Genomic DNA, 23996 nt, shown 5'->3' with positions numbered 1-23996 from the left:
ACTGCGGTCCTGGCCCCCACACAGCCAGCGGGTGAAGCAGCAGGCGCCCTGGGGCTGGGCTTGGGGTTGGCTCATGCTTTCCCAGGGAGGAGGGGCTGAGGGGGAAGCGGGACATTCCAAGTTTAGACGCCAGTCTGGAAAGGGGACACCAGACTGCCCATGGGCAGAGGTGAGGAGAGTCCAGGGAGGTGGCCCGGGTGAGAGTAGCTGGATGAGTGGTCACCGTGTGGCCATGGGGGGGCCTCCAGATTGTCACAACCAGAGTGTTGCATTGCTCAGTTTTCTGCTTTTCTGGGATAAAATGACTCAAGCTATGAGATTTCCAGGGACCCTGGTTCCAAGGAAGTCACTCGGTCGAGGGCCCTCTGGGAACTTGGACCTGGAAGTGCAGGAGTATCCAGGTGAGGCTGTCCCCACTGTGTTCTGTGTGGTCATGAAAGCCTGGCACAGAGGGCAAGGGAAATGGGGACCACTCAGGCAGAGAGGGGACATCCAGTGGCTGAGACTCAGGCTTTCCTACAGGGCTCACCCCAGGGTACAGGCCCTTAAAGCACCTTCTCACAACGTCTCCGTGAGATCAGAGATGGAGCCATGGCCAACAGAGCTCCTCTGCTCCACGTGGGGCCCACATGCTCTATCTCGTTCCCAGGAAGGATGCTAGTCTGACCCGTGAACTGATTCCACACAGCATTCACGGAGGGACAGGCAGCCAAGGATGCTCTGCCCCAGGGAGCAGATGGGGGTTTCACTGGTGTGTGTGTGTTGGGGTGGGGGCAGGTCTCCTAATCCCTCAGAACTGAGCATGGGCCCACTGCTTCCATGAGAGGTCCTTGTGCTGGGGCCGGGCCGGGGGAGGGGCCCTGTGTCAAGGGCGTTGGGTCAGATCTAACATTCCAAGCTGATGTTTGGAAGAAGGACCACAGCTGTGTCCCGGGTTGGGGTTGGGGAGAAGGCAGGAGGAGGGGAGCAGCCTCGAGGTGGGCCTTCCTCCTCCCGCCCTCCTCAAGTCCAGCAGGTTGTAAAACCCCGGAGAGGTTTTCCTCCCTGCGCCGACTCTCCCCACAGAGCACAGAAGGGAAACCCACAGAGATAATAGGTGGAAAGGTGAATTTGCCAGGGGACACATGGGTCACGTCCGGACCACCCCCTGCCTCTGCGCGGGGCCTTGGTGCAGCTGCCAGCACTCTGCCCACCCCGGGGGAGCTGTACTCCCATCACATTTCAGCTCTTAACCCAAGTTCTTGTGAAAATCTCATGAAACAGGTGCTGTTCTGCTGTGTGCACCTTATGGATAAACCAGAGGTAAAGGAGGTCAGGTCACCATCGACATTCACACAACCAGTAAGTGATGAAGGAGCTTAAATCAGAGCTCCCACCCAAGGCCCACACCCTCCCTGCGGCCACCACCCCGCCTCCCCACCTGGCATGACATCACCGCACACATGTCCAGGCTAACGTGCTACCAAGTCATCCAAGAGACGGGGCAGACACTGACTGCAAATCTGTTCCAAGACCCTCTGTCTTTACAGTCATGATGAAGACACCCCAACATAGTTCCAGGGCAAGGAAGGTTCCACCCGGGATGCCGAGCAGAGTGGACACCTTGTCCTTCCTCCTGCAGTGGTTTCTGCAGCAGCAACCCATCAAGCAGAACCAAATGCTGCAGCTGCATTGGCCGGTCCCTCACAGGCCCACGTCCAGCCCAGAAGATCCCCAGGCCCTCAGAGCTCTAACTTAGGCCCCCAGGACTCACACACAGAGATGCTGCCGAGTTTGGGAAACTGCCCCAGGTGGCTTTAAGTTGTGTCTTTATTTGAAATTTGGGCAAATGGGAAGTGCTCAAATCAGCAGAGAGACCTTCAGGATCTCCAGGTTCATTCAAGGGGATGTTTGTAGGTGCTATAAGAAATATTCAGTGTGCTTTTAAAGGCCACTCACAATCTGCTCCTAAGCTGCCCAGGGTAGACATGCTTAACTTTTTAAAGATTTTCGTTATAGGAATTACAAGGGACATTTAAAAAGCTAAGTGTTTTGATATACGTATACCCATGGCTGACTCATATTGATGTACGGCAGAAAGACAACATTGTAAAACACTTATCCTCCAATTAAAAATAAATAAAAATCTTCATGGTTTTGTTTTGAGATAATTGTAGATTCACCCACAGTTGTGAGAAATAACGGACAGACCCACACGCCCTCAGCCCAGCGGTCTCACTGGGCAAGTTTGTAGTCAAGTATCTCCCAGGGTCGGGGTACAGAGCAGCTATGAGAGAACTTTTCTATAGATTCTTCATAACACTCTGTGGATGGTGAGAATGAGTTGCCATTTCAGCAGGAGAATGAACCTGGGCTCTTGGGATGTTGTGACCAGTGCAGGGCGATTCCCAGGCCCAGGGTATCATGGGGGTGCCTGTTCCCAACCAGCCATCTGCAAACAGGGGGCCCTTCATTCAATTCTGCCTAAAAAGACATGGGCAAAAGGCAGATGGAAGGATGCCTACACCAGCTGGGCACAGCAGAGTCCAGCCCCACTCCAGCCCTGGCTGGTCCTGCACTTGCCTCCCCACTGCTTTCACGGCCACGGGCTGAGGTGGCTGAGCCTGGCCTTGTCCAGGAGAACAGCCACTCTCCACACAGCCACTGAGCACTTGAGCATGGCTGGTGCGATCGGGAAACTGAGCCTTTGACGTTGTTGTTCAGTCGCCAAGTTGTATCCAACTATTTGGAACCCCATGGACTGCAGCACGTCAGGCTTCCCTATCCCTCACCATCTCCTAGAGCCTTGGATGTTAATTAGCGTTAGTCACTGTAAATGAACAGACCGCTTTGGCTAGTGGCAACCCCACCAAGTGGATGGAAGCAGTCTCTCTGCCTCCCAGATGTTTTGATTAAGCATCTGGGCTTGTCCAGGTGGCCATCTACCTCCCCATCGGATGGGCCAGGAGCTTCAGTCCCCAGGAAGCCAAGGCTCCAAGTGGGCCATGACTTTTCTGTGGGCCCATCGGTGATGCTGTGCCCCAGCAGGACGCATGCCCGGGTCACATGACCAACTCACCACCGATTCACTCATCCTTCCCCTAAACGGAGTGTGAAACCCAAAGTATGGGAAATGGAAGTTCATATTCCAAACAGCAAGGCAGACACTTTTGGGGGAAAAAAATCCCATGGTAACCAGAGACTGAAATGAGGACAATTTTTTGACAAGTAAGAGACTCCTATTTAAAGAACCAAGTTTCTAGGAACAAAAGGAACAGCAAATAGCAAACGAAGTTTAGGAAGAAAAAAGCGACGAAACAAATCCAGACGAGAGCTCAGAAAACTCTGGACTTGATGCCGTTTGTCAGGTGAACCCACTGCTATGGGGGTGGGGGATGTCCCTGCCCGGGGTGGGGGCTTCTCTGGGGAGACCCAGTCCTCCATCAAAGCCCCAAACCGCAGGCAACTCCATGTATCAGGGAGCATCACAAAAACACAGTTAGCAGCATGTTTAGACTAAGCGATAACTCATTCATTCTAATTAAATCCTACAAAGTTCAGCTTAGTATTTAAAATGTATTTTTTCCCCACAGTCTGAGGCTTTTTGTCCTCAATTACACAGCCTGCTTGTTTTGCACTAACTTCCTAAAAGCTTGCTGCTTATTTCATATTCCCCTGGAGAGTTAAAATTTGTGTCTCATGGTGCTGGTGGGGGGGTTGGTTTCCCTGCGTCCCCAAGGTCATGGTTCTGTCCTTTAATAACCACAAATATCCCAGAGGGACTGCAACCAAGGAAGACCTGGGGGCCTCACCCTGCGGTCCGGCTCTGACCCCACGGTTGCAGAGGGACATGGGCTCCCTCTTACCTTGGGGTGTCTGTGTTCCTCTTCATCCTCCACTGGGCACCACGGCAGAGCGCAGCCTCTGCAGATCCCAGGGTTTATGGTAATGGGTTGATGCCAGAGGGAGTGGGAAGAGCAAGGCCGGAATTTTATCACATCACATGTCAAATTCAGTATCAGCCTTTCGTGTCTCTCAGCCCAGCACCAGCCCCTCTCCCAACCTGCGCCTCTGTACCCGCTCACCCCGACCCCTAGGCAAAGGTTTGTTTCCTAAAAACTGGGAAAACCAGGTACTGGCAGCCTCAGACCAGTGCTAATTACATTGGGCTATAAAACTCAGGCTCAGGTCACCTATCTATGCATAATGCTGGGACCCACCACGTACACCAGAAGTGTCACCTGAGCCGCAGATGGTCGGGGTTCTGGCTATCAGCACACCAAGAGTTCCCATCAGGCTGACTTGCAGGAATCCTCTCCTTTTCCTCTGTTCTGCCCCCACTTCCACCTCATGCATGTTTAAAATTATTTATTTGTTTTTGGCTGTGCTGGGTCATCGTTGCTATGCAGACTTTCTCTGGTTGTGATAAACGGCTGTTATTCTTCGTTGAGGAGCACAGGCTCTAGGCACGTGGACTTCAGAAGTTGCAGCAAGCCATTGAAGGCTCATTAGTTGTGGCTCCTGGGCCCTAGACCATAGGCTTAGTAGTTGTGGTGCCTGGGCTTAGTTGCTCTGAGGCAGTGTGGGATCTTCCTGGACCAGGGATTGAACCCGTGTCCCCTGCAGGGGCTTGCCTGGTGGTTCAGCTGGTAAAGAACATGCCAGCCAGTGCAAGAGGTGCAAGAGATGTGGGTTCAATTCCTGGGTAGGAAGATCTGCTGGAGAAGGGAATGGCAACCCACTCCAGTATTCTTGCCTGGAAGATCCCATGGACAGAGGAGCCTGGTGGGCTACAGTCCATGGGGTCACAAAGAGTCGGACACAACTGAGCGGGCACACACACACCCCTGGTTGGCAGGTGGATTCTTATCCACTGTGCCACCAAGAAAGTCCCCATCTCATGTATTAAATTTCAAGAACTCAAAGATGTATCTACATTAAAATGTCTTTGTCATCTCTGTTATTAATATTTTTTGTTGGATGATCTTTTCAATGAGCTTCCAGACCTCAGGACAAGCTCGTCCCCAGATGCGCCCCCTGGATGACTCTTTGGGGGTCCCAGGGAGTCCAATGTCTAGCGTCCCTCCGGGTCCCTGTGGAGCCAGAGCCTTGACCTCAGGACACCAGTTGTAGCGGAGCTCAGCACTACCATCTCTGGTCCATTCCCGCAGAAAGACTCATTTCTCCAAGAGGCGCTGGCCCGACATTTTATGGTGAGGTGTCAGCTTGGCAGGCTCTGTCCGTGGGCAGGTGCTTGGGGGTCCTTCCTACCCCTGCACTGGAGGGGGGCTGCAAAGCAGGATCCCAGGAGCCCACACAGCACAGCTCCCCACCCCCCGACCCCGGGGTCAGGCCACAGAGAGGTACCAGGCAGAACCCCTTCATCAGTGCTGAGCAGATACCAGCCAGTCCCGTAGGTCTGAGACCCAGTCCGTGCCATAGTCAGTTGTGGGTTCATATTTCACAGAGAAAACCAGGGGGTGGGGATTAAGAATATCAAAGGCAGACTTTGCTTTTGCTCAGCACTCAGTGCTGCCTGAGGCTGCGGCCCACAAGGTCCGCTGGCCGGCAGGGTGGGGATGGGGCGCGTTGCAGGGAGGGGCCTGCTGTTCTCTGGTCTTCAAAGTTAGTGTTTATGGGTTTCTTGCTTGTCTTTTCATCCTATTTTTTTACTATCAGAGAGGCTTATTACAGTCCTGAGCGACAAGTGACTTCCTGATTTTTCCGCCAAACAGGGTGGTTATAAAAGTTGAAAAGGATTAGGCGCTGAGGGTGCAGCGAAAGTGTCTGCAGACGAAGTCGTGCTTTTGATCCTGTAATTGCCTCAATTTTACTTCAAACCAACTTCCTCCCCCTGCTTCCTCAAAGCTTCCAAGGACACAGACACTGGGGAAAACTAGACTGTGGATTTCTGTTTTTTCGAAGGTTTCATGTGTGGATTTTCTAGGAGGAAACTTAAGAGCCCAAGGGATAAATTCTCTCCAAGGAAGCATGTGAGCTAGCACAGCGACTTCCCTGAGTCAAAGGATGGAGACACAGATGAGCGAGATGGAGTCCCATCAGAGAAGCCCGCCTGGCAAGTGGGGTGTGCATAGCAGGGCCACGGCGGCTCCCACGTGGGGCAGATGTACGGGAGGCTGGGGGCAGCCCTGAGCCCCACATGCGGAGCATCCCAGGTTTGGGTGGAGAGGCCCCAGCCTGGCTCTCTGGCCCTGGGCATTGTGCCGAGTGCCCAAGGGAACATCCCCTCTGGATCCCAGGAACCAGCATGGGGGCAGAGCTTCAGTTGGTGTCATGGAAACACAGGGGTCTCAAGGTCATAGCATCTAAGTATTGGTGGGTCGGGGACTTCACTCCATGCTGGGTGACCCTAAGGCCTGATATTCTGGGTGTTTATTGAAATACCAGCTTTTTAAAGAACACCAAACTCACGATGTGGGAGGGCCTGAAGTGCCAGAGCAACCCAGACTCCAGCTCCGGACACAGCAGTGGACTGAGAGGCTCCTGTTCAGTCTGGTGTTCAGGCCACACCACCTCCAAGTGGGCCCCTGGGCTTGCAGCTTCCTGCAGGTTAGGGCCTGAGCCTGTGCTCTGCTCAGCATATGTCTGTAGACCAGCCATCCCAGAATCACCCATTAGCAAGGTGAACACCCCCCGCCCTGATTCAGAATCTGCCTTTTGATCAAGTTCCCAGGTGACTCAGTGGAGAAGGCAATGGCACCCCACTCCAGTACTCCTGCCTGGAAAATCCCATGGACAGAGGAGCCTGGTAGGCTGCAGTCCATGAGGTCGCTAAGAGTTGGACACGACTGAGTGACTTCACTTTCACTTTTCACTTTCATGCATTGGAGAAGGAAATGGCAACCCACTCCAGTGTTCTTGCCTGGAGAATCCCAGGGACGGGTGGGCTGCCATCTCTGGGGTCGCACAGAGTCGGGCACGACTGAAGTGACTTAGCAGCAGCAGCAGCAGCCAGGTGACTCAGAGGCACAGGGACACCCGAGGTGGAATGGACTTGACCCGGGCACCAAGCTGTTTTCTGGGGCAGGTCCCCAGTGTTAGACTGAGAAAGCACCATGTGTGTGTACCAGACTCTACCTACTACACTGACATACATACACACACACACGAGGAAAGTAAAAACAGGAAGTGAAAGACAGAAAAGCAGTATTTATCTCCTAATTGTGCAGAAATCTTTCTGGTTGTTTAAACTCTGAAAGTGGCTTCCCGCATAGCTCAGTCGGTAAAGAATCTGCCTGCAGTGCAGGAGACCTGGGTTCAATTCCTGGGTCGGGAAGGTTCCTTGGAGAAGGAAATAGCAACCCACTCCAGTATTCTTGCCTGGAGAATTCCATGGACAGAGGAACCCGTCAGGCTACAGTCCCTGGAGTCGCAAGAGTCAGACACAACTTAGTGACCAAACCACCACCACCACAAACTCTGAAAACCAAGCTTGTAGCATCATGTGTTGCTTTCAACACATTAAAATAAGTTCAGGAAATGCACTTTAATTTGTTAATGGTTCCAGTAAAAGCAGGCTTATTGAACAATAGAAGTTTCATCTTGGGAATAGACTACAAGACTGAACAAATAGGAGTAACGGGTTTGCGAACTCTTTTCTTTCTCTGTGGGAATAACTACTGTTTAGTAAAGCAGATTGACTCATCTGTCTCCTCAGACCACAGGCCATGGGCTTGGTTCAGGAACAGGGCATCTGGCCCTGCAGGCCAAGAGTTGCCAAACCAGCGTCTGAACAAGGGGCTGGGTTTTCCCCCCTCTGCCATCTCGTAGCTGTGGCAGAACCAGAGTGAGAACTTGATTAAACTGAAAACAAGTGAATTGATAGCACCTGACTGATCTGCCAATGAGTAGTATCTGATGGCCCTCCAAGAGGGTGAGAAGGGTGACCAGGGACAAGGTGGCCGGGGAGGGTGAGTGGGGCTCAGCCTCCAGAGTCCTCAGGGTCTGAGCCCCAGCAGTGAGCAGGTGCTGCTCCATCTGCCCTGCAGGCAGCCGCTCCTTGACGTACCCAGGATGTGAGGGTGTGTTTGCAGAGGGCCTGTCAGAATCCCCGGCCACACACAGACCCCAAACACCAGGAACTGTCCTCCTTGGAGCTGCAAGCTTGGCTGCCCTTCATGCTCGTGGTCTGATAGCATCCTGCAGGGAAGGGCCTGGGCCCTCAGTCCACCCCACCTGCTCCCACGGAGGCCAGGGGGGAGCCAGGGTGCTAGTGTGCAAAGTGACCATTCAGCCACCCTTTTCCTGGGCTGCAGGGTGACAAGCAACCTCTGGTAATCCCCAGGTAATAAGGAGGTAGGGGGGGCTCACAGTGACATGCGTGGGTACACACCACTCCACACGTGTGTGCTGAGTCATGGGACCCCCGAGCTGGGAGCTGTGACTCCTGTTTACAGAGGAAATCAAGGGGGTGAGGAGCCTGCCCAGAGTCCATATGGGGAGCAGAGGGACACTGGGGTCTCTTCTGACCCCCAGGCCCTCCCATCACTGCTTGTCGTCCAGGAGCCAGGGAGGCAGCTCAGCTCCAAGAGGTGGGGGTGGCGGGGTGCTCTGCCAATTTGGGGAGGTGGCTCAGGATGGAGGACAGAACTGACTCTAAAGAAGTGGTTTTCACTAAAACTTCTTACTGTAGAACAGACTCAGACCTCTGGGAAAGCGGCAAACACTGGGCAGAGTTGGGGTGTGTCTCATAGGTCGAGTCCCTTCTGTTGAGACCTTCTGTTAGTAGATGTGTTTGTCTCAGCCAATGAGCCAGTGTTGGCGCCTCATGGTTATTACCAATGTCCACGCTTGACCACCTCTCCCTGCTTTTTCCTGTGGTCCCCTAGCTGTTCCAGGACCCCTCCTGGGAGCTCATCTCATCACATCAGCCCTGGGTGAGCTGCATTCCCGGGAGCTCCAGTTCCTTTATCAGAGGCTGCGTCAGCGAGGGGCTGGAAGGGGCCGACATGCCCATAGCTGACCCAGGGAAGGATCTCGGCCGGGGGGCAGCTGTGTGGTGACGGGGGGAGTGGACGTTGTCTCTTGTGGGACTGTCCCCACATTTGCAGGTGGATGAGCTGAGGTGAATGGACACGGCCTGAGGTCCGGCCCAGAGCTCTGCCCAGAGCCTCCCCAAGAGGTCTGGTGGCCTTTCACATCTGAGTCCTTGAAGAACATGCCCTTTCTGATTATTCTTTTTATTAAAAAATTATTTATTTTTGGCCGTGCTGGGTCTTTGTTGCTATGCACAGGCTTTCTCCAGTTGGAGGCTACTCTCTAGTTGCGGTGTGTGGGCTTCTCATTGCGGTAGCTTCTCTTGTTGAAGAGCATGCACTCTAGAGCACAGGCTGAGTAGCTATGGGGCACAGGCTTAGCTGGCCCCCAGCATGTGGAATCTTCCCAGACCTATGTCCTCTGCATTGGCAGGCGGGTTCTTAGTGACTGGGCCACCAGGGAAGTCCTGACAATTCTTTAAATAGGTGTTACGGTGGGCCCCATGCTTTCTCATGGGGCCCTCTCACTAACACGAGATGTCTGAGCTGAGGGCAGCAGGGCCTTCGGTGTTTGTGCAAGGCCAGGAGGCCTCCCTAGGCTGAGAGGGAAGACCATCTTCTCTTGCTCAGCCTCACTCACACAAGCTAATCACGCTCTCAGCTCTCACTGGATGCAGGCCTCACACTGCACTGCAGGAGTGAATTCTGACCTAGATGGGGTTTAGGGCATCATGGATCCACACCCTCAAGGAGCCTGTTTCATCCAGGACCTCCAGCCACTGTCGTCCTGTCACCCCGGGCTGCAGAGCACCATCCTCCCCTTCTGGGGACAGGCGTCTCTGCAGGGCTGCCTGGGGGTCATGACCTCATGTCCAGGGGAGGCCTGCTAGGCTCTGTCTGCTCTGAGAAGAGCTGAGTATCTCCTAGAAACACATTACTGGTTTTCAGGGTACAGATGGATCCAGGCAGGGTTTAGGAAGTGTGTTTACAGCCTAAAACACACTCGTCCCAGGTCCAGACACCCCTTATACTTCTGCAGTTCCCAACAGTCACCATCTGACTAAGTGGCCAGGTCTCTTCTGTTGTTGTTGTTTAGTCACTCAGATATGTCTGACTCTTTATAACTCCACGGGCTATAGCCCACCAGGCTCCTCTGTCCATGGGATTCTCCAGGCAAGAATACTGGAGTGGTTGCCATGCCCTCCTCCAGGGGATCTTCCTGACCTAGGAATTGAACCCATATCTCCTACATTGGCAGGCAGGTTCTTTACCCCTGAGCCCCAAGGGAGGCCCAGCTCTCTCCTAAGTCTCATTAAATACAAGAAGGTCATTTTAAAAATCACCAAAAGATCAACTGGCTGGTTCTGGGGTCTTTGTAAGTCTGCACATTTGTGATATTTTCTTAAAGACTCAGTTTCACATTTTGTGCCCAGCAGGCCTCCAAGGGACCTTCATGTGTGGGGAATATGCAGATCCTCCCACAAAGGGTGGAGAGCTTTACAGAATGAGCATTGTTTGTTTTTAGCAGTGATTTTTATAAATCATTAACTTTGACTGGTAAATATTAAATTAGCTGGTTAGAATCTGAGACGCAGTGAAGCACGGTCACAGGAAATGGATTTTGAAGCAGTAGGAAGGCCAAGCCAAAGTTCCGATGCTGGAGGGTTTCAGTGTGGCCTCTTGATGTAAAGCCAGAGAAAAGACAGAAAAAGCCGTCTGGAAGCAGGGGGCATCAGCGAATTTGTTAGCACAGCTGCAGACTGGGTTAAATTAAACCCAACAGGAGAATAATGCACACACAGAGCTGAAGGAAGCAGATAATGTAAACGCAAATGAACACAATTTGAAAGTTTTCCAAAAGGAAACCATTAACCCTCGGGGGGTTTTCAGCAGGGGCGGGGGTACGTGCTGAGCAGACGCTGAATCTCCAAGGGGGCTCAGGTGTCTGCTGCTTCCTGAAACCGAGAAGTGCCAGCTCCAAAATGATGCCCCATGATGAGGAAACAGGTTCACCCGAAGCTCCTGGACGCTGAGCCATCCAGGCTGTGAAGGCTACCCCTGCCCCTCTCTCGTGCGTTTGTTCATCTTCCTCCCTGAGAACTCAACTCAACTTCCAGGACAGACAGAACTCCCTGGCTGTTGGCTAAGGTGTTGTTCAGCCGGGACGCTGAGAGCCAGACTGGCCGCTAGCCTTTGGCCACCGTCTGCCCTCTTCACTGGGACCACAGGAGGCCCCAGCTCCACCACCTCCCAGCCTGGTCCCTGCCTCATCCCAAGCTGTTTGGCTGTTGCATGTCCTGCATGTGCATCTTACACACGGCACCCCAGGAACAGAGCGTGTAAGGCAACACCCCCTCCCTGCCCAGGAATTCTGAGGCCAGAGCTGCCCTTTGTCCACAACACCAGGAGTGAGGAGGGCAGGGGGAGAAGGGTGGAGAGAGCCCTGAGTGGGTCAGGGTCGGGGGGAGACACGTCAGCACTGGGGGATGTCACTCAGAGGTCATCAGTGCCTGGCCTGATGGGGAGGAGCTGCTGCTCTCACCCTGAGGACCACTGGTCCCTCGTGCAGTTTTTTTTTTTTTTTAATTTATTTTAAAAGATTTATTTATTTACTTTTGGCTGCTCTGGGTCTTCGTTGCTGCTCAGGCTTTTCTCTAGTTGTGGTGAGCGGGGCTACTCTTGGTTGTGGTGCTCGGGCTTCTCACTGCAATGGCTTCTCTTGGTCCAGAGCATAGGCTCTAGGGTGTGCAGGCTTCAGTAATCGCGGTGCACAGGCTTAGTTGCTCCTTGGCACGTGGGATCCTCCCCGACCAGGGATCGAACCCGTGTCTCCTGCACTGGAAGGCGGATTCTTTACCTCTGAGTCAGCAGGGAAGTCCTGGAGTTTATTTTGATTGTGTTTCCTGACAGCGGGCAGGCCATGCGATGGGATATCGCAGTCCTTGTGTGGGCCTGCTATCAGTGTCTGTCCCCTGCTGCCCCGTGTTCTCTATCTGAAGCCCAGCCTGGCTGGATCCTGGTTGTTCTTTAACCTGAGCTCATTCCATCTTCTCCCCAACGTGCTTCAGTGATTCCAGACAGATCGGGGTTCTCAGGACAGTCACATCCAAAACCTCCTCCCTGAGGGCCCAGGAGGAAGCCTCCCTCCGGTGGTGGCAAAGAACCCACCCCACGCCCTGCTGTGACCCCAATCTCCAGACAGACTCTCTGATCACATGACAGGGCTGGGCTCACACTCTGATGGGGACGTTTATGCAGTGTTGTGTGAGCGTGGCTTACATAGGAGTTTTGGGGTCGGAGCTGCCGTTTACATGGACTGTGGGTGGGGAGGGTGGGTAGCAGAGACCCAAGGGGTGAAGGAGGCACAGACGTCCTGGGCAAGAGCTCGTCGGCAGGAGAACAGTAGATGAAGACTCTGTGGGTTGAAGTGGGGCAGCAGGAGGCTGGAGTGTCACGGGGGTGTGGGGCAGACAGGCACCATGCTCCGTGGGGCTCGCCCACCCTGCCCCATCCTCCCCGGGGTACTTGCCCCAAGTCACGTGCTCTCGGGCTCTGGCGCCCAGCCGGCAGGGGCAGCTGCCCCAGGATCTTGTGCTAAGCCCAACCAGGGCTTTAGAAATCTCTCCAATTTGCCCCACTCCCTAAACGGTTATGATACAAACTTAAATTTCCATCTAATCTGCAGCTGCTGCCCCCCTCCCTGATCTGCCCTCTGGAGGAGCCAGGGGAGGGGGGACACTGCCACTTAGCAGGATGAGCTCCTGGGCTTCACTCACCCCTGAGCCTCCGCCGGGCATCCAAGAAGGAGTGATGGCACCCGATTTCACAGAGCGAATAAGAGGGGAACCCTGGAAGGCAATCAGTGTCCAGTTAAGGTTGCTTCATATAAACATTTTTTGGGCACCTGCTGCATGCCAAATAGATAGGGAAACAACAGAAACAGTGACAGACTTTATTTTCTTGGGCTCCAAAATCACTGCAGATGATGACTACATCCGTGAAATTAAAAAACGCTTGCTTGCTCCTTGGAAGAAAAGCTATGACCAACCCAGACAGCATATTAAAAAGCAGAGACATTACTTTGCCAACAAAGGTCCGTCTAGTCAAAGCTATGGTTTTTCCAGAAGTCATGTATGGATGTGAGAGTTGGACTATAAAGAAAGCTGAGTGCCAAAGAATTGATGCTTTTGAACTGTGGTGTTGGAGAAGACTCTTGAGAGTCCCTTGGACTGCAAGGAGATCAAACCCATTAATCCTAAAAGAAATCAGTCCTGAATATTCACTGGTGGGGCTGATGCTGAAGTTCCAATACTTTGGCCACCTGATGTGAAGTAATGACTCATTGGAAAAAACTCTGATGCTGGGAAAGGTTGAAGGCAGGAGGAGAAGGGGACGACAGAGGATGAGATGGTTTGATGGCATCACTGACTCGATGGACATGAGTTTGAGTAAGCTCCAGGAGTTGGTGATGGACAGGGAAGCCTGGCGTGCTGTTGTCCACAGGGTCGCAAAGAGTCGGACACGACTGAGTGACTGAACTGAACTCCACGCCAGGCACCAGCTCCAGACCAGAGGGAGCCCCCATGTTCAGAGAAGGTATGGCCACAGCACAGGGTGGGTGGCGGACCCCACTGTTCAGTCCCACAGGACTCTGTCCTCTTGTTTGTGTGACTGTCAGGCTGGTTTTCATTTTGTTTTAATGTGGGTACGTGTGTGTTCAGTTGTATCTGACTTTGCAACCCCATGGATTGTAACCTACCAGGCTTCTCTGTTCATGAGATTTCCCAGGCAAGAATACTGGAGTGGGCTACCATTTCCTTCTCCAGGGGATCGTCCTGACCCAGGGATGACGTGCATCTCTTGCATCTTCTGCATTGGCAGGCAGATTCTTTACCACTGTGCCACGTGGGAAGCTTTGTGTTAATAATTTTAATTTATTTATTTAGTTTTGGCTATGTTGGGTCTTCATTGCTGCATGGGCTTTTCTCTAGGTATGGTGAGCAGAGGCTACTCTTCCCTGTGATGCTCAGGCTTCTCATTGTGGTGGCTTCTCTTCTTGCAGAGCACAGGCTCTAGGCACACAGGCTTCAGTGGTTGTGGCATACGGGCCTAGCTGCTCAGTGGCATGTGGGTTCTTTCCAGATTAGGGATCAAACCCGTGTCTCCTGCATTGGCGGGCGGATTCTTCACTACTGAGCCACCTGGGAAGCCCCTGTGAGGCTGTTTGTGCTGGTTCATTCTTTTCATCCTATGAGCCATGAGAACAGAAGTCAGGCCTTCTTTTTCTTTTAGATCCTCTTCCAAAACCTTCAGCAAGATTCAGAGCATAAGAAAGCACCCACTGAGGCCCCAAGGAGCGTTCTTCAGGTAACAGGAAGGACGGCCCCAGTTGTACCGTCCAGGCTCCTGTTGAGAACCTGGGAGACGGGCGGAAGGATGCTCACTGCAGGAGGCCTGCACCTCCAGAGGCCCTGCTTTGATTAATTGATGCCACAGGAGGTACACAGCCAGCTCCTTAGGGAACACGGACACGTGTTTGTCGGTGTCTCGATTCTGTTGATTCTGTAAACATAAGGAGAGACGGCATTCTGCTGTTCTGACTTTTGCATTCGTCACAAAATAAATATTTGCCTTCAAAAGCAACAACTGGGAAAGCCATCAGGGTAATATTCTCAAGCGCCGCCCCCACGTCCCAGCCAGTCATGAAGTCAGAGCCGAGAGCCGCGTGTGGTCTGTTTGGATGATGATTTTTGTGTGGAAACTTGAGGCTGGAGACTGACAGGCAGCAGTCTGAGAGAAAGTGTGGTTTCTGGGTTTTTAACACCTGTGTGCTTGCTCAGTCATGTCTGACTCTTGCAACCACATGGACTATAGCCCACCAGGTTCCTCCATCTATGGGATTTCCCAGGCAAGAATACTGGAGTGGGTTACCATTTCCTATTCTAGGGGTTCTTCCGGACCCAGGGATTGAACCCACATCTCCTGCATTGGCAAGCGATTCTTTGCCAATTGCGCCACCTGGGAAGCCCCTATTAGAGTCCACTTAAAACTGAATATCCCCAGTCACAGGGACATTCTGCCTTGGTTTCCTCTGACTGTAAAATGAGGAGCAAAATGGCTTAAATGGTTGCTAACAGGGCATAAAGTCATTTGCTCAGACCTTGGGGTCATGAGGACAGGGCTGGGCCATCCGGAGCCACGGGGGTAGATCTTCTGTGTGTTTGCACATCTTAAGGACGGATCTCTCTCTCCAAATTCCCCTAAAGAATGAGCTGAAATTTAAAGAGGTTCTGCTGAAATTAAAAGACATGGGTTGGATGATTTATCTCCCTAAAGGAGCCTGTCAGCTAAGAACCACACTGTGCGCTGAGACACCACCCTGCCCCGGCCACTGACCACTTGGGTGTGCCCTTCATGGAGATGCCGGCTTTCTGCAGAGGACTGAGTGTCTAAACAGCCCCGGAGTGTGCATTCTGAGAGATTTTCTTCATTTTATGGGCAGGAAGTCTTAGGAACAGCCACTCTGAGCCATTATTAAGAACTAAATCTGAAAGAAAATGGACCTCGAGAGTCATGATGTGCCTTTGAGAAAGTATACTTCAATATTTTTAAAGATTAGGGCATTTCTGGGACTGATGTGATGATTGTTAGATAAGAACACAGGCCTCATACAAACCATTAAAACCATAAACAACATATACAAGGTCAACAAAACCACCCCAAACAATAGACATTTGCATCCATCCCATCCCTCACCGTGGTCTCTGGTACCATCAGAGGGCTGGCTGGATGCCAAGTGGACGAGCCCACCACCCCCCACCCCTAGCTCATCCTCAGGATCTGTCTGTGAGCTCTCACTGCCGTGGGCACCCCAGAGACCCTTCCTCTAGGATGACTTCCTGCCCAATCCATTTCCGTGGTCCTGTTGCTTGGGAGAAAATTTATACCTGCCAGACGCCAGTGTTCACCTGCTGGATGGGCCAAGCAGCCAAGTTCTCCTAACTCCTCAAGGGCCAAGTACAATGGACAGAAGCAGCTCTGACTCGCCAGCTGGGCGCTAAACAGATCCCTGACTCAGTTCCCCAACAGCTCCTTGGATGGAGGAGGAGGCTTCCAAACTGATCCATCAGGGCACTGCTCTGTCCACCCAGCTGTGTCTCTCCCCCAGTGCTGGGAAATGTGTCTCCATCTCTCCAGGAGAGGCATGGGGAGTGGAGCCGTGAGGGGGCTCTGGGCTGACTGTGGGAGCATCCGGTCGGGCTGCGAAGGGTGGAAGGCCATATATCTGCCTCTACAGGAATGTTAAGTGTTTCCTTCCAGTTTGAAACTATTAAAAATGTAAGCATGTTTCAAGTTGAAATCTTTAAACATTTTCTCAGAAAGGGCCCCTTTGTCATTGTTAATTTCTAAGAGAGCCAATGTTGGGTTGAAAGCCCAACTGCTCCCACTCTGCCTGCCTCCAGCCCCACCAGCCCCACCAGGGTCCTCAGAAAGAGGCTACCTGCAGATTGACTCGTGGGGGTGGGTTTCACATATACTCTCTGGCCTTGCTGTGGGCACTGAGGGTCTCAGAATGACACTGTACCATTTAGTCTGCCTTCCCACTGCCCTCAGCGAAGCCCAAACTACTTGCCATGGCCTCCAGCCCTGCTCCCTCCATCCTTGGTCTCCTATCATCTCCCGTTTGCCCCTCTTCCGTCAGCTGTAGCCACACTACCTTCCTGCTGGGGTGGGGCGTCTCAGATGCACCCCCACCTGGCCACCCCTCAGACTGTACTGCTCAGGAGGAGCCCTCACTTTGACGTAGGCTCTTCTCTGCCCATCTGTGTGTTTGTTCCTGGTCCAAGGTTTACTGAAGTGTCATTTTTGTGTCTGGACTGTGTCTCTGCTCTCCTTGCTAGGGGGCCAGCAACCCAAAGCGGGGGCATTTCCACCACCACCCATGGAGCACTGCGTCTCCAGTCCCAGAGCAGTGCCTGCACCCTAGCAAGCGCTCAGAAAAGATTTGTCAGATGAATAAACAAACATTAAACATACTTGGAGACTGAACAACCACAACAATGAGACACACATTAAATCCGCCATGAAATCCTACCTTCTCTCTCCTGGGTGCAAAGTTTAAGAACTATGGAACTGGAAATACGTCATCATGGACATTTTAGTGGGAAAGATTTGGCCCAACAGCTGTCAAACCACGGCCTCTTGGTTTGTGTCTATAATCTGGATTCGCGTGTCTGTCCTCACGTCCTGAGAAAGTGCTTTATGCCAGGATTAAGGCGCTGTTGGCAGAATTTTCTCCCTATTGTTTTCAGGCGACTACTGTCTTATTTCAGTGTTTGGGCTCACCTTGCAATCGCTACATCCAGCCTCTGAAATGTGTCAGTGAGAGATCTAGAAAGAGCACAGCTGAGCAGGGCTTCCGAGCACAGTGATTGCAGCTCTGCCCATCGGGAGAGGGGCTTCCCAGCTGGGCACAACCTTGCCAAGTATAAGGCATGGCCTGTGAGTGACTGGGGACTGGACTCAGGGGAGTGGGTCATGGCTGCCCTCTCACCTGAGCGCATCTCCCCATGGAAGGCTTGGCACCACCGTCCTGCTGGACCCGTCTGCTGGAGACAGAGTTCTCCGAGAACTGTGTACCCAGGACTCCAGACATTTCTGGGGCCCCTGGTATTTGCCTTTCCCACCCTGGATGACCGGGCACCAGGCTTGAAGGAGCACCATGTCTCCAAACCCAGAGGGGTGGCTCTGCCAATGGGATCTACCCCACAGTGGGATTAGAACTGCCAGCGACCTTTCTCTGACTCGAAATATCCCACCCACCACCCACCGTGGACACTGTCACTGAGCGCCCTCCACTCTCAAGGGGTACTGAAGCCGCATTGGGTGGTGGGATCCCTCACCCACTCTCAGGCCAGGCCCACCCTGCCCCAAGATCCAGGCTGTGCTTCTCCTGAGCTCCAACCTTGGTGGGATGACCCACCTAGGGCAACAACTCTGCTCCTGGGACAGACCCTGGAGAGGAGTTCAGTGCAGAGCAGTCTCACTGTTCCTGCTGACAGAGGCCAGCCCTGAACCTCAGGGCCACGTGAACACCTTTCTTTGTTGCTAGAATCATCAGACTGAATCGCCTGAAATCCCTGTGGTCACCTGTCTGCACTGCAGAGAGACAGCCGCACCTCATTTCCATCTTGCTTTCCCCTGTCACCAAATCCTTGTGGGGGCAGCTCCCCGAGATAATGCATAGTGCCAAGGATGACACGAGCCCTGAACTTGAGGTTGACCTTTCTTACCTGGGATGTTGGGGCTGACACGACCCTGAACCCGAGGGGTGTGCCTGGGGTGTCTGGCACCCTCTCAGCTCGTCCCCACAGAGGCAGCGGCAGTAGGTCTAGTTTCTGCTGACTTTCCAACTACAAGGTGCGCAGCACGAGCCTGAGCGCCCGTGCTCCACCCCCGTCAGCCACACTGGGGTCACACCGTCACCAGCCCCGTGGCCGGGCATCCCTTCCCCTCTAGGCCTTGATTCCCTTGTTTGAAAAGCAGAGAAGACAAGCGTGAAAGTGTGAAGTATAGAAACACAGAGCAGAGGCTAAGTGCCCACATGTTCGTTATCCCTCGCTTTATTTCAGGCAATAAAATTTGAGACTGAATAAAATTCTAGCTGAGCGCACGGCGGACAACATCCTCACTGTGACACAGGGGCTCCGCCTTTGTTTCCCAACTGATCTAATGCACTAAGTGAGCTTAATGCAAGTTAATGATGCTGTTGGCAGGCGGAGCTACCTGAGCAGAGCCTCGAACAGCATCAAAGCCAGGAGCCGGCAGGTGTCGGCCGGGACAACTGAGGAAAGCAAGCCCGGGAGGGAAGCTCGGGAGGCGTGCAGGCAGGACCCGGGGGCCAGGAGGGGACCGCCGACTGAGCACTTCAACACTGGGCCAGCTTCCAACATGCCATCCTGTTTACAGCTTCTGTGTTTGAATTTCAGGTTTACCTGAGTCTTTGAAGCTGGGTTCCTGGGCATTTCCTTGAGAATGAACTTCATTTTTTTTGCAAACTGCAGAAGTTAGGAAGAAAACTTGGGTGACCTGTCTTCCATCTATGGTCCTTGGGGGCTTCAGGAACTTTGATGGGAGGAGGATGCCCCCAGTTAAAAGAGCCAGTGGGGTTTACATCCTGTGATGTAGCAGTCAGACCAGGTCTGTGCATGACGGAGCTGCATGAGGGGCTGGGGTTACACACTGACACCCAGGGAAGAGGGCGAGGCCCCCTTCAAGTCTGAACTTCACAAATACGAATCTTCCACAAAGCGAATACCTTGTTTACTTTCAGAAACTGGATGGTAATCAGAGAATGAAGTTCAAACATTTCAGGGAAATTTTATTTACTTTCTCCTCCAAAGACATGTGCTTCCAGGACTGCCCTCCAAATGTGCTGTCATGGGACTGTCCTTCACCACCTGGCTCACCTGGGGGAGGCGATGGGGGCAGAGAGACCCCAGCTGAGCAAGCCCAGGCGGGGCCTATCCTCTCCCCGGTGACAAGGGACCTGGGGTGTCATCAGGATGAACGCCCATTCCCCAACTTTGCAGAGTAGCCCTCTCTATGGCAGATCCTGTCAAGATGTAACTTGGAAGGTATTAAGGCTTAGAGATCTCAGAGTTGGGCAGGAAATATTTCTGTTATCTGAATTGACTCTTTTTTCTCCTTTGGTTCATCATGGTTTTTCCCTCTTTAATATTTGAATCAGCTGCAGTTTCATCCTTAGTTGCAAAGTACCTCAGCACAACTTCAGAACCTCAGACAGGATGGGCTGAGCTTCCTCTCTCATCGCAATTACCCCCCGACTCCGTCAAACTCCCCCGATGGATGGAGGGACTTTCACTCCTCCTCACTCACCCCTGTGGCTTTACCATCCCTCTCGGACCTCTGTCCCGCTGCCCAACACCTCCAGCCTTCTGGGAGAAGCAGGTGCAGTTACGGCGAGAAGATGGGGAATCAGTGGCTCTGGGGCAGGAGCCCTAGTGGCCCCCGTGCCATCAGGGTATCGAGCGGAGACTCATTTGGAGTGACAGCCGGAGCCACCAGACAAGTGTCTCCACCCAGTCACTCTATGTCCCCCCACCCACCCCAAAACATGGGGGCCACAACTTTGGCCTTGATTCAGAACCACCCAGGAAGGTGGCTTCGGGGACCCTTGGGGACCCCTGCTGCTGCACACAGCTCACCGTCCCAGAGCAGCACACCTCCAGGCTCCAGGAAACCCCAGGCTCTCAGCACTGAGCCCCCAAACCTGCTGAGCACACAGACGCAGCTCCTTCGCCAGACACACAGCTAGTAGCAAAATGGGGTGTCTGGTGTTTCCCTGAAAACAAAGGAACACTCTCAGGTCTTAGAACCAGTAGCACAGACGCATGGTAACCGGGAAAGCTTGTTGAAACGCAACCCAAAAATGACACGCATTTCAAAAATGCACCTGGGCTGTCCCGGACGGTGACACCTCCGTCTCATCCATAGCCCAATCGCTCAGGAAAACAGGAGAGAAGGATAAGCCTTACCTGGACCCCACTGGGGGGTCTGTTTCCAATCCCAGCAGAAGATGGTCCTTGAAGAAAGCCAGGCTCCGTCCCGTTGCGGCCCCTGGGCTCACAGGTGGCTGCAGGCCGTGTCCAGGGAGCAGGTGCTGGCAGGGCAGGCGTCCACAGAGCTGCCTGGGCTCCGGTCGCTCACTGTCAGCCCACTTCCCTCTGCTCCCAGGACTCCGTGCTCTTCCCTGACTGCCTGTCCCCTCCTGGGGCCTCCCGTATGTGGACTTACCTGCGCCCTCTAGAGGCTTCTCCCTGCAGCAGCCACCAGAGTTGGGCGGGGGCGTGGAGGCGAGTGCGGGGGCGGGGGCGGGGGGGGGTGCGGGTGAACAACTCTGCTCCAGCCCCCTGCACCTGCTCTGACTTCCTGCCCAAAGACACCTTTGGAACTATAAAATCATTGATTCCCTTTTCTTAGGGGGCGGGGGTCTTGCTTCACTTCAAACAAGCAAAGCCTTTGGGCACAAGAACAGCAGGAAACTAAATTGGCATCAAAATCCTGTTCATCAAAGTGCTCACCCAAGGATCTGCACTGAGATGGCCACTGACTGGGCTACCGCCTCTATCCAGCTGTGAAGCCCCTTCACTGTTCCTGCCTGTTCCCCCCCACCCACACACATTTCCTGCAGGTGAGTCACCAGGACTGCACTTCTGTTCTCCCACACCATACACCCCCTATGACTGCAGACAACCATTGTTGTTCAGTCACTCAGTCGTGTTTGACTGTGACCCCATGGACTGCAGCACACCCACAGCACACCTGTCCTTCACCATCTTCCAGAGCTTGCTCAAACTCATGTCCATTGAGTCGATGATGCCATTCAACCATCTTGTCCTCTGTCGTCCCTTTTTCCTGCTGCCTTCAATCTTTCCCAGCATCAGGAGGGTTTTTTCCAATGAGTCAGTTCTTTGCATCAGGTGGCCAAAGTAATGGAGCTTCAGTTTCAGCATCAGTCCCTCCAATGATTATTCAGGACTGATTTCCTTTAGAATTGACTGGTTGGATCTCCTTGCTGTCCAAGGGACTCTCAAGAGTCTTCTGCAACACCACAGTTCAAAAGCATCAATTTTTCAGCTCTCAGTTTTCTTTACGGTCCAACTCTCACATCCCTACATGACTACAGGAAAAGCCATAGCTTCGACTAGATGGACCTTTGTTTGCAAGATAATGTCTCTGCTTTTTAATACAATGTCTAGGTTTGTCATAGCTTTTCTTCCAAGGAGCAAGCATCTTTTAATTTCATGGCTGCAGTCACCACCTGTAGTGATTTTGGAGCCCAAGAAAATAAAGTCTGTCACTGTTTCCATTGTTTCCCCATCTATTTGCCATGAAGTGATGGGACCGGATGCTATGATCTTTGTTTTTTAAATGTTGGGTTTTAAGCCAACTTTTTCACTCTCTTTCACCTTCATCAAGAGGCTCTTTAGTTCCTCTTTGCTTTCTGCCGTAAGGGTGGAATCATCTGCATATCTGATGTTGTCAACTTTTCTTCTGGCAGATAACCATACATCCCATGTAACTCTAAAGAATCATATACTCCCTGTGACTACAGATAACCATAGACACCCCATATAATTCTAGATAACCATATATACCCCGAATGAGGCAGGCATCACCAGATTTTATCCACCGATGTGAGGTTCTGTGTTTATTTAACAGAACTTGGTCAAACCCAACATGTGCAGCTAATAAAGAACTAAGTCTGGCTCCTCTTTTTCTCCCTGTTTGCCCAGGGTTTGTACTCTGGACACTGCTTCTCACAAAAGAACCCTCTCCAGGGAGGGGGCACAGACATGGTGTAGAGGAAGCTGCGGTCAGGGCTGGGTGGGGGCAAAGTGAGCATCCGACTATGCCCTTAGCTCCCCCTGCTTGCCTCCCTGTGACATCCACTCCTGCCCCCCAGTGATGTCAGCAGTAAACAGAAATATAATTGAAATTGATCCTCCCATGAATGACCTTGGGAGCCTGAGCAGCACAAAGGTTCAAATGCTAAGTCTTTTCCGTGACCTGCAATGTTGTCATTCAGTCTCATAGCACAGACCAGTGTGCTTTTCTAATAAAGGGAAACATATGAGTCTTATAAGACCTATTTGCAGCAGAAAAACTAAGAGAAGGGGGAAAACTGAATTTGGAAATACAAAATATTGACAGCTTCACTTAAACATCAACAAATTCATTTTCCAGTATACGAGTTCATATATCTCCCAGTATTCATGGCTTTGGGGAAATGGGACAGTGGCCCAAGAAATGGCCGCTGTGTTATCAGTGGGAGCTCTTGACATGTGGGGAGTGTGAGCCCGCAGTATGAACAGGTCACGTCGTCAATTCAGTGCATTATACGTAACAGAATTTATTAATGCAATCTTTAGCATATTTCTGAGAAAGTTTCAGAGTATATCTGAAGGCAGCAAAACCATCAGTTTATGAGGATAACGTGGTCTGGGTGGTGGTTAATTCCACAGCCCTTCCTCCTCACCTGTCCTCAGAAACTTGGCAACAGAGGTAAACCCGAATGGGTCCATTTTAACAGGGATTCCCCCCTGGCTGGCCGAGTTGGTGCCCAGTCTCTGTCTCAGTGCTCCTGTGAATGAGGTACCCTTGCGGCTCCCTGCGGCTACCGCTGCAGAACTGTCCCCAGAGCCAGCACGGGGTGAGGGGTGGCAGGGTTTCCAAAGAGGCTGCCTCATCTGATGGGGGCTTCCAGAGAGGCTGCCTCATCTGAGGGGAGCAGCTTCCAGAGAGGCTGCCTCATCTGGGAGGAGGCTTTCAAGAGAGGCTGCCTCATCTCTGGGGGCGCTTCCAGAGAGGCTGCCTCATCTGAGGACGCTCCCACAGGAGCTGGCTCAGGAGTGGGGGCTTCTACTGTCCTTGGTGATTGTACGTGGAGCCCCGACAACTGTTGCTGGAACGCCAGTCCACAGAGCTTCACGGGCAGCTCACAAATCTGAATTTTTTTTTAAATTTTATTTTATTTTTAAACTTTACAATATTGTATTAGTTTTGCCAAATATCGAACAAAATAGAAAGCCCAGAGATAAATCCACGCACATATGGACACCTTATCTTTGACAAAGGAGGCAAGAATATACAATGGATTAAAGACAACCTCTTTAACAAGTGGTGCTGGGAAAACTGGTCAACCACTTGTAAAAGAATGAAACTAGAACACTTTCTAACACCATACACAAAAATAAACTCAAAATGGATTAAAGATCTCAACGTAAGACCAGAAACTATAAAACTCCTAGAGGAGAACATAGGCAAAACACTCTCCGACATACATCACAGCAGGATCCTCTATGACCCACCTCCCAGAATATTGGAAATAAAAGTAAAAATAAACAAATGGGACCTAATTAAACTTAAAAGCTTCTGCACAACAAAGGAAACTATTAGCAAGGTGAAAAGACAGCCTTCAGAATGGGAGAAAATAAT

At 52.3% G+C, this 23996-nt stretch overlaps 1 protein-coding gene across 1 annotated transcript in view; it reads right to left on the bottom strand.

Moving 5' to 3' along the window:
* Positions 1 to 20761, bottom strand: part of EDAR (ectodysplasin A receptor) — a 52672-nt gene extending 31911 nt beyond the window's left edge. Inside the window, exon 1 of the mRNA XM_010862982.1 lies at positions 20534 to 20761. The gene's annotated coding sequence lies outside the window, so the exon portion shown is untranslated. The remainder of the gene's footprint in view (positions 1 to 20533) is intronic.
* Positions 20762 to 23996: the final 3235 nt, after the last annotated feature.

Source organism: Bison bison, unplaced genomic scaffold, assembly GCF_000754665.1.
Source record: "Bison bison bison isolate TAMUID 2011002044 unplaced genomic scaffold, Bison_UMD1.0 scf7180017864486, whole genome shotgun sequence".
NCBI classification, from domain to species: domain Eukaryota; kingdom Metazoa; phylum Chordata; class Mammalia; order Artiodactyla; family Bovidae; genus Bison; species Bison bison.
This window is presented reverse-complemented; position numbering and strand designations above follow the sequence as displayed.